This window comes from Schistocerca piceifrons, chromosome 4 (genome assembly GCF_021461385.2).
Source record: "Schistocerca piceifrons isolate TAMUIC-IGC-003096 chromosome 4, iqSchPice1.1, whole genome shotgun sequence".
In the NCBI taxonomy this organism is placed as follows: domain Eukaryota; kingdom Metazoa; phylum Arthropoda; class Insecta; order Orthoptera; family Acrididae; genus Schistocerca; species Schistocerca piceifrons.
Window position 1 is genome coordinate 616,775,000 of NC_060141.1, and position 9,439 is coordinate 616,784,438.

The 9,439-nt window shown below is 44.1% G+C and overlaps 1 non-coding gene across 1 annotated transcript; it reads left to right on the plus strand.

Annotated features, from left to right (window-relative positions):
* Nucleotides 1-836: 836 nt before the first annotated feature.
* On the plus strand, nucleotides 837-945 carry LOC124796981. The gene has a single exon (XR_007016867.1). It is a non-coding gene; the product is annotated as a U4atac minor spliceosomal RNA (small nuclear RNA).
* The last annotated feature ends 8,494 nt before the right edge of the window (nucleotides 946-9,439 follow it).

Below are 9,439 nucleotides of genomic sequence, written 5' to 3' on the forward strand. Positions count from 1 at the left end.
AGACGTGATGCTCTGGTAGTACAGAGATAAATTGACTGATACAGAAAAGGGGAAAGCTGCTGTCGATCAAATGTTAAGACATGTTCAGCAAGATTACCGTGGGCGAAAGCGGAACACACTTTCCATCAGTGTAGCAACCACTAGCAGTCATTTGTGCAGTTTATTTTTTCTAAGGAGTAAAATAACTAAATCGGAGCTAAAGTCCACACAAGATCCCTCTAGAACGAGTTGTACTGGAAAAGAGAAGAGAAACTGTAACATCCGTTAAGATGATACGAAATTTTTATAAGTGGAGTAAGATTACGCTAGCCCGCATATTAAAACTTTTTGTCAGATGATTTGTTGAAAGTAGGTGTTCTTGAAAAAAATTTTTACGCTGATTCTAGAAATAACTACCGTTTTTGTCTATCTGGCCAGATGTTTACACAAAATAAGAAGCAATATTTTGACGATTTTCACTTCTGGGCCCACAAATATATTCTAATACCATTTCACAGAAGGTGAGTTTTTAATCAAAACACATTTGAAAAATGAAATACGTTTAAAAAATACACCTTAGTACTCCTCTAATTTGTTCCGTGACTGGCTTGAACAAAAACAAGAAGTTAACGGTGTTGCATAAATTTTTAAAATTTCTCTTCTTTGACTTCCTTGTAGATCGTTGTATATGGTGACTGTCTCTCTTCAACATCCAACAGTATTCAGCCAACATAGCTGCTGTCCAGTGCCACTGGTACCTCCTCTTAATATGTTGGTGAAAATGTTCACTCTGCTCTTCAATACAATGTCCCAAATTTCTGGGAAGCAGTCAATATGTGAGTGTAGAAAGTGAACTTCCAATCCTTGTCTGGGAGAGCAAAATGCGCAATGAACGTCTAGTGAGGGCATTGCTGCTAACACCCCCCACACTCATTTAACAACCCATCTTCTAGAAATTTTGCAACGTTTAGGATCTTTGCTATTCCACAGAAAGTTCTCAGTAACTGATCGAAAGGCTGCCATGCACCTTTATTCTCTTTTCTTCTCAGAATCTTCATTCTTCGTCATTTTCTTTATGCGAGGATTAAAAAAGATTCCAGCTTTCGGTCTGTCTCGTGTGGTGAAGGGAAGTTTCTTGGAAAGGTTCTTCATGCAGGTTCCATCCTGTGGTAGAGCCTTTACAAAGTATTTCATCAAGCCCAATTTTATTTGTAAAGGTGGATGCAAGACTTTTTTTGTTTAACAATCAGTTCGTGCAGGATATTTTTAGTTACAGGCCCAAAATTTCTCCGCTCTGGCCAAACTCTCACACTCTAATATGTTTGCCTTGTCTGACTGTCACATTCGCATAGAAATCAGGTCATTTTTGTGAACCCACCTTGTTGTCCTAATAGTATTCCGATAACTTCGAAGTCACCGCAGATAAGCTAAATGTGTTCCTCATACTGGATACTTGTTACGAGTATCTTCATGTTCTCATACGTCGCTTTCATTTGAACTGAATGGACCCATACACGTTTCCATTATGTACTAACACGCCTTTCGGGTTCGTCATTGACGTATCTAGAAAAGTCTCCATCGTGTAGCATCATCTTCACCGCCACAGAAGTTCATTAAATCGTTTATGTTATTGCAGTAAACCAAGGGCTGATTCTGTGAGAATAAATGAACTAATTCTTTCTCTCTATGTCTGTACCATGAGTAATGTGTTGCTGGTTCCAGAAGATTCTTACTTTTTAACCAGGAGCCAAGTAGTTTCGCAGATTTCTTAGGCAAATTCAGATCTCATAAGAGAGCATTAGGTTCACTCTGAGAGAACAGTTGTGGAGTAAAGTCGCATTCAGGCTGGTGGACATCACCCTCGTCTTCGGTAATTGCATCAACTTCATTTTCTTCATCATATTCTGCCACGTTCTCTACAACAGCTGGAGGAAGAGGAGCAATCAGATATTCTCCATGTGCAAACCCGCCTAATGGTTGAATCAGTGCTTGGGTACACAATTTGCCTCTTATTTTTCGAACTGCACCCTTGAACATTAACTAAGCGGAGGTAACAGTCATTAAGGTGATTTTTAGGCTCCCTCCACACCATTGGAATCACAAATGGCACGCATGTTTTCTTTCTTTTTGTCCACAATCATAACCTTTCCAAACAATGGCGGAAAACTGTCTCTTCTCCGTTACATCCTGTCTATTAGTGATTGTTTGGCACAATGCGTAATAGCCATCACACCCTCCAATATCACAGCTGAGACTGTAGCTCTTGCATTTTTCAATGCCATTTTCAGTTGCTCGATTTTATTGCCCTTCCATTATTACCATGGACCAGGGTCGACAATTTGAGTCAACATTGTTCTCCCGCCTGTGTGAGCTCTGTGATTTGGAGAAATTCCATCGACAGCATACCATCATCAGAATAGCAGCTTAGTGGAGAGATAGCATTGTACTCAGAAGGTGACACTTAGGTGTCATGGCGGCTCTTGGTCCTTTGCACTCCCGTGGATTCCACTCAAACTGTGCACAGCTCAAAAAGAAGACCTCCATGTCTCATTAGCAGAGGTCTTATATGGCGAAGTCCTTGTCTTACTCGCTCAGTTTGTCGAGCCAGTGCTCACCCTAACCACAGATGAATTTCCAGAAGTGCTTAAATGAGTGCACAAATACATTTGTAAAAAACATACCCCCTCCAAGGTCTCATACCAATCCTCGTTTATTCCTGCATAAAGACCTCGAACTTTGCGTTCACATTGTGCTATGTGATGATACAGTCAGAGACGCACTCCAGCACAGAGTACTCAGTAGAGGACAGGTCACCTTTGGCATTCTATTTAAGGGGAAGAAGCAAACAATGTCCGTTACCTGGCTCAAACAAGCCTGGTGTTTCGCTGACGCCTCCCCTAGTATGGAATACAGATCTGATTCTACAGTTGTCGATCCCCAGGGCGAGGTAACCATTTCTCTTCTGAGAGATTCCTCTAGGGATCCTTCACTCCCCAAGTGCAGTGTCTCTTCCTCTGTACGTGGTTCTATTCCTTTACAGGAGTCAGTGTTCCATGTCAATGTCTACAATGTCTACGGTCTTACCATCGACGACCTATCTAGCAGAGTGTGCGACAGTACCATCTTCATCTTCAATGTTTATTCAACCCCACCATAGGACACACCGCTACATTTCAATGTCACACCCCCCGCTACGTTCGATGTCCCTGACGACGCCAACATCGACTCTCTAACAGTATCTGTTTCAGATGATGGCATCTTTTTAATCTGCATGCCTCTCTGCCTGCTGTCAACCGCTCTCCTCTCGACCGCTGGAGACCAATCCTATTCTCATGCTACGACCTCATGCTTCGAGACTTTGTCGTCGACAGTATTCCCAGCTCTGCACCTACCTGTGCTCTGTACTACCTTGGGGAAAGGAGGGGGAGGCTCTGTGGTGAGTGTCGACCACGGAAAAGCACAACCGCTGGTTTTGTGTTCTCCTCTCCGCTGACTTCATTGATTTGTCTCTCTTCACTTACATTTTCAAGCTTTGCTTTGTAAAGTGTCATGTTGTGTTCTCATGTTGAATAAATCTGCTAAATCATTACGTGGTTGGCTATTACTAGTGTAGCCTACATCACTACCATATGCAATATCCACTACCTTAAACTTAAAAATATTATAAAACTTAAAAACGGAAGTTATCTAGATAGTAATTTGATTAATAAAACTTTCTGGAAGCTCTCAGATTGATCCGTTTGGCGTACACTATTCCTGCTTGGACCATTTGCGTCAAAGCGAGACTGGTTCTACAACCGAGAAAGTGAACATTGTGTAAAGGTTGTGTGGTTACAAAGAAAATCTATCTCTTCTTAACTTTTATATGCACTCCAGGTTCATATTTGCCTTGTGATTTTTTATTGTGTTTGTGGCTGTGGGTTGAATAATTTTAAATGGTAATGAAACATTGGTTTCAGCAAACAAGTAGTTATGCTTTAAGCTTGTCACTTACGCATCTCAGAACCTATTGAGTTACATTTATACTACAAAGTTTTGAAGATCAATGGACATTGACACCATTTGCAAGTTAAGTATATAATTAACAGTATGTTTGAATATTCCTCTATTGAGGTATATTGACAAACATTGCTATCAAATTTATTCTCAGTAACGACATCAACTTCTAATAATTTCAGTGCAGTTAACATAAGGGAGGATCTTCACAGATATCAGGTTGCATATCCAGTGTCAGGTTACCCACTTGAGCAACTTATATTAAAGATCAGCCCCCACTCCCTCCTCTCCAGGGAAGAACTGGGAATTGATGAATATCATCCAGAGGAGTCCCCATAAGCCTCAGGCACTTTTGCGAAGCAGTCATGTGATATAAAAATGGCGGCAAACCCCTCCCTATACCTCTCAGCCACTAGGAGCACAATAAAAAGGTGGGAAACCCCTCCCTTCCCGTCCCGTTGAATCAGGTATCAAGCACCTCTCCTTCTTCCTCTTGTCATCATCTTGTATAGCTGGGACACTGAAGTGGCAGGAATACACTCTGGGGCTGGACAGCGTACGGAATATTATGTCATTCGAGGCACCAGCAGAGACCACATGCAGGCTAATATGTAATTACTCATTCTCATATGATTTTGAATATTTATCCATATTTTCAATATTTTTTCGTACTTTTTCCCATTTTACGTATTTTTAACATGTTTTAGTACTTTTTCAATATTTTTCCACAGTTTTTATCATTTAAAACTGGAGCACTCTGGAACTGGACAGCGTAGAGATAGGTTGCAGCCTGTGTCTGTTTGTCAATAACAATTTAATACTACACCAACTAAGGCACCGGCAGACCACACCCAGGTAGATACCTAAATACTCTCATCCATCTCCGTTTTACGTATTTTTCACCAATTTTCGACTTTTTTCCATATTTCTCTCGAATTACGTATAAGAAACACCATGCCACGATAGATAAACCCCTGCTAAGCCACCATCACATTGTGTGACATCATGGTAAAATTCTGATGCCTCCAACCAAAGACGCAGTATGTGTGTAGCACAGCGCTACAAAATACGTACCTAGACATAGACATGACCAGTATCTGCAACCACGCCAGCAGGATGTATGTCGCCTCCAGAACAGTCCACACCTAAAACTCTGGTGTGTGGTGTATAGCCGCGAGTGCTGCCCAACAAAACAGCAATGGCCTAGGAAGTTGCATTACACACTGAAGAGCCAAAGAAACTGGTACACCTGCCTTACATCGTGTAGGACCCCCGCGAGCATGCAGAAGAGTACGACGGGGGCGGAGATCTCTTCTGAACAGCACATTGCAAGGCATCCCAGTCATGCTCAATAATGTTCTTGCTGGGGAATTTGGTTGCCAGCGGAAGTGTTTAAACTCAGAAGTGTGTTCCTGGAGCCATTCTGTAGCAAATCTGAACGTGTGGGGTGTCGCATTGTCCTACTGGAATGCAATATGGACAAGAATGGACTTCAGTGATCAGACAGTATGCAAGGGTATGTGTCACCTGTCAGGGTCATATCTAGACGTATCAGGGGTTCCATATCACTCCAATTACACACGCCCCACCCTATTACAGAGCCTCCACCAGCTTGAACAGTCCTCTGCTGGCATGCAGGGTCCATGGATTCATGAGGTTGTCTCCATACTTGTACACGTCCATCCGCTCGACACAATTTGAAAGGAGACTTGTCCGACCAGGCAACATGTTTCCAGTCATCAACAGTCCAATGTCGGTGTTGACAGGCCCAGGAGAAGCGTAAAGCTTTATGTCATGCCGTCATCACGAGTACATGAGCGGGTCTTCAGCTCCGAAAGCCCATATCGATGATGTTTCCTTGAACTGTTTGCACGCTGACACTTGTTGGTGGCCCAGCGTTGAAATATGCAGCAATTCGCGAAAGAGTTGCACTTCTGTCACGTAAAATGATTCTCTTCAGTTGTCGCTGGTCCCATTCCTGCAGGATCTTTTTCCGGCCGCAACGATGTCGGAGATTTGATGGTTTACCGGATTCCTGATATTCAAGGTACTCTCGTGAAATGATCGTACGGAAAAATCCCCAATTCATTCCTACCTCGGAGATGCTGTTTCTCGTCATTCGTGCGCCAGCTATAACACCACGTTCAAACTTACACAAATCTTGGATTGTTTCGAAAATCAGCCTTATGCAAACGCAATTGGTTTATTTGTGTATTTACGCAGCCATGATTCGACATCTATGTGTGGGTCAAAAAGTTATAATAATTTAACTGTTGTAGGCCTAAGAATAGACAGATTTTGTTAAAACTGAAGTTGAGGATAGTTTTGTGCAGCTGTACTGTTGTATTCTTGAATTGTTTGTAGAGCTTGGTGGGAAATGCTTAGCTTGGCTTCGAGACACTCATGAAGCTCCTGCTTTGCGACGCTCATGAAGCTCCTCTTGATGCTGCTGCGGACAACAGTGAGGCTTGTTTGCCCATGGTACATTGTATTATACATTCAAATCTATGAGGGGAATAATAAATATTAAAACGAATTTCGATCAACTGTCATGATGGATGCATTCTCGCACGTTATTAGAGCATACAACATGGTGAGAGAAGCTTAACTTCTCCTTGGGCAATATGATGAACATTGTAGTCTGCATAATTAAAAAGGTATGAAGTTCTAATGAAAAAGGCTAGGAAGTTCTCATTATTATGTATGCAACTGATATGTTGACAAACACATTTCTTAAACCATGTGTTGTGGCGTAGCAAGACAGCCACGCCACGGAAGTAGCCGGAAGGCACGCGTTTAGCTCACGCAGACAAGAGATAGGTCTGTAACAGGATACGTAATGAATGCTATAAAGAAAAGTACGTAGCTGCTGGAATACTTAACTTTAATCCATCCTTGTGGTACATCTGGAGATTGTGGCGATACAAGTGAGACTCTTTAGATACATGCAATGTTACTAATGGCGCCTTGCTAGGTCGTAGCCATTGACTTAGCTGAAGGCTACTCTAACTATCTGCTCTGCAAATGAGCGAGGCTTCGTCAGTGTGCATCGCTAGCTACGTCGTCCGTACAACTGGGGCGAGTGCTAGTACGTCTCTCTAGACCTGCCGTGTGGTGGCGCTCGGTCTGCTATCACTGAAAGTGGCGACACGCGGGTCCGACATGTACTAATGGACCGCGGCCGATTTAAAGCTACCACCTAGCAAGTGTGGTGTCTGGCGGTGACACCACACCATGAGTCTTTAAAACTGAGAAATTTTATTACATTGTTCCATAGTCTACATCATAATACCACCGACACTTCTATTTGAGTCTGCTTCCGAACAATCTGATTGTAAATTTATGATGATAGGTCCAAAGCTTATATCCATCATCACTTCCCTGTCAGGTTCTTCTTTCTGAAGCTTTTCAGCGTGCCACACAGACTGTGCGCATGCCAAAGTTGGGCTGTTGTCTATTGCCTCATGCACAAGCGATTCAGTGTATGTTATCTTGAATGTTCTTTTTTTTTCTCCCACGTAGCCTTAAAACCCTTTGACCAATTTAATTCCATGGGGCTACAGTGTGGGGTGTATTTTTCCGCCTTTTCTTGCTGTTGTTTATTTTGTAAGATTTGTGGTAGGTCTTATATCAGCACTAGCGGGAAGCATTTCTTGTCGACGGCTTACCAATGGTGTGTTGAGATGTTTACAAATATCCCAATTCCTGCCTGTCGTAAGAGGCGACTAAAAGGAGTCTCACACGTTTTGGCCCTTTTGTGATGGTCCCCTGTAGGGTTTGGCCTCCATATTTCCAAATTTTCCTTGAGAGCGAGCCGATTGGGGAAGGGCACCTTGCACGGTGCATCATGTCCATAGTGCATTGAGATCTTTAGCCGCCTTTCTCGTCGTCACATTGCAGTCCTGCTCATTCTCCATCTCTTGGAAAATGATGCATTTCTGGGTGTGGTTTCCGCCATGCACTATGCAGTGTCGCTTTCTGCACCGACAGCGACCATGGACTTCTTTGCTCCTGATATCCAGCACGGTAGCCAGTCTGTTGTTGTGGTGCCGCCACATACCCTGTTGGTTGTAGCCCCCTGACAACACAGGAATCGCTCTGCTGATGCCTGTGCCATTAACTCCCCATGTATGCCAAGGAGTAGATGCCTATCTCCCTGGGGCATCAGGCCTCCTGGCAATGGCTATCCTTCAGGTGACCCTTGCTGAGGGTGGGTGGCGCCTGTGGGGAGGGCCCCTGTTTGTAGTGGGTGGCATCAGGGCAGACGACACGCGATGAAGCGTAGTACATCATCTCTTGCTGGTAGTCAAACACCAGCAATCTCTAAGCTATCGAGGTCTAACCTCAATGCAAGAAAATACAACCGAAGATCATTTCCTTCCCTGGCCACACCATGGGAGGAACGCATGGCTAAGGATGGCAGTGAAGCTTATTCACTCCCATACATCGTCTGTATGTGAGCTGATGGGGAATCATTCCTGTCAATGAAGCCTCAGTTTTTTGTGGAGCATTTAGAGGACAAGTTTGGAGAGGTGGAGGGCTTGTTCAAAATGCGCTCTGGGTCAGACTTGATCAAAACAGCATCTTCTGCCCAGTCACGGGCGCTCCTCGCCTGTGACAAGCTGGGGGATGTCTCTGTTTTCATCACGCCCCACAAGAGCTTGAATATGGTTCAGGGTCTTATATTCCACAGGGATATTCTTTTTCTGTCTGACTTTGAACTGCCTGCCAACCTAGAATGGAGCAGTGTTCACTTCGTCTGCCATGTCCATTGGGGTTTGAGGGATAATCTGGTTGTCATCAGTGCCTTCATCTTGGCCTTCGAGGGTGACACATTACCCGAAAAGGTCAATGTGATGTGAAGCCATATATCCCTCCCCTATTGTGGTGTTTGGCCTTATGTCTTCCTGGTGTACTTCCAGCCTCACATGTCGAGATTGTGGACGTCCTTCGTATCCCAATACTCCATGTGCCCTGCTTCCCATCTGTGTAATTGCAGAGAGCACCATTTCCCTTGCTCACCGGACTGTAGGATTCTACAGAAAGAATCGAAGATAATGGAATACAAGACCCTAGACCACCTGACCTACACTGAGGATAATCGAAAATACGAGAGGCTCCATCCTGTGCGTATGACGTCTACCTACACCACCGCTACGACAATGGTTCTACCATCTCCCATTTCGCCACGTCCAGTTGGCTCTCAAAGCCATCAGACTCCACCTGTCCCCTTGATGGCGTGGGGCACTTTCCTCCCCGTGGTTCCTGCGCCAGCTACCTTGATAGCAACTCCCCCCCCCCTCAACTATCAGGGTCATCTGCCACCACTTCTCAGCCAGAGAAGCGTAAGTCTTCTTCGGCTCCTCTCTCCAGGAAGGGGTCCCTTGGGTCACTCCTTTTCCGAGTTCTGACCAGCGGAAAAGCGGGCGCTTGCGAGTGGCTGAAGCAACAACAAGTAGCTGGT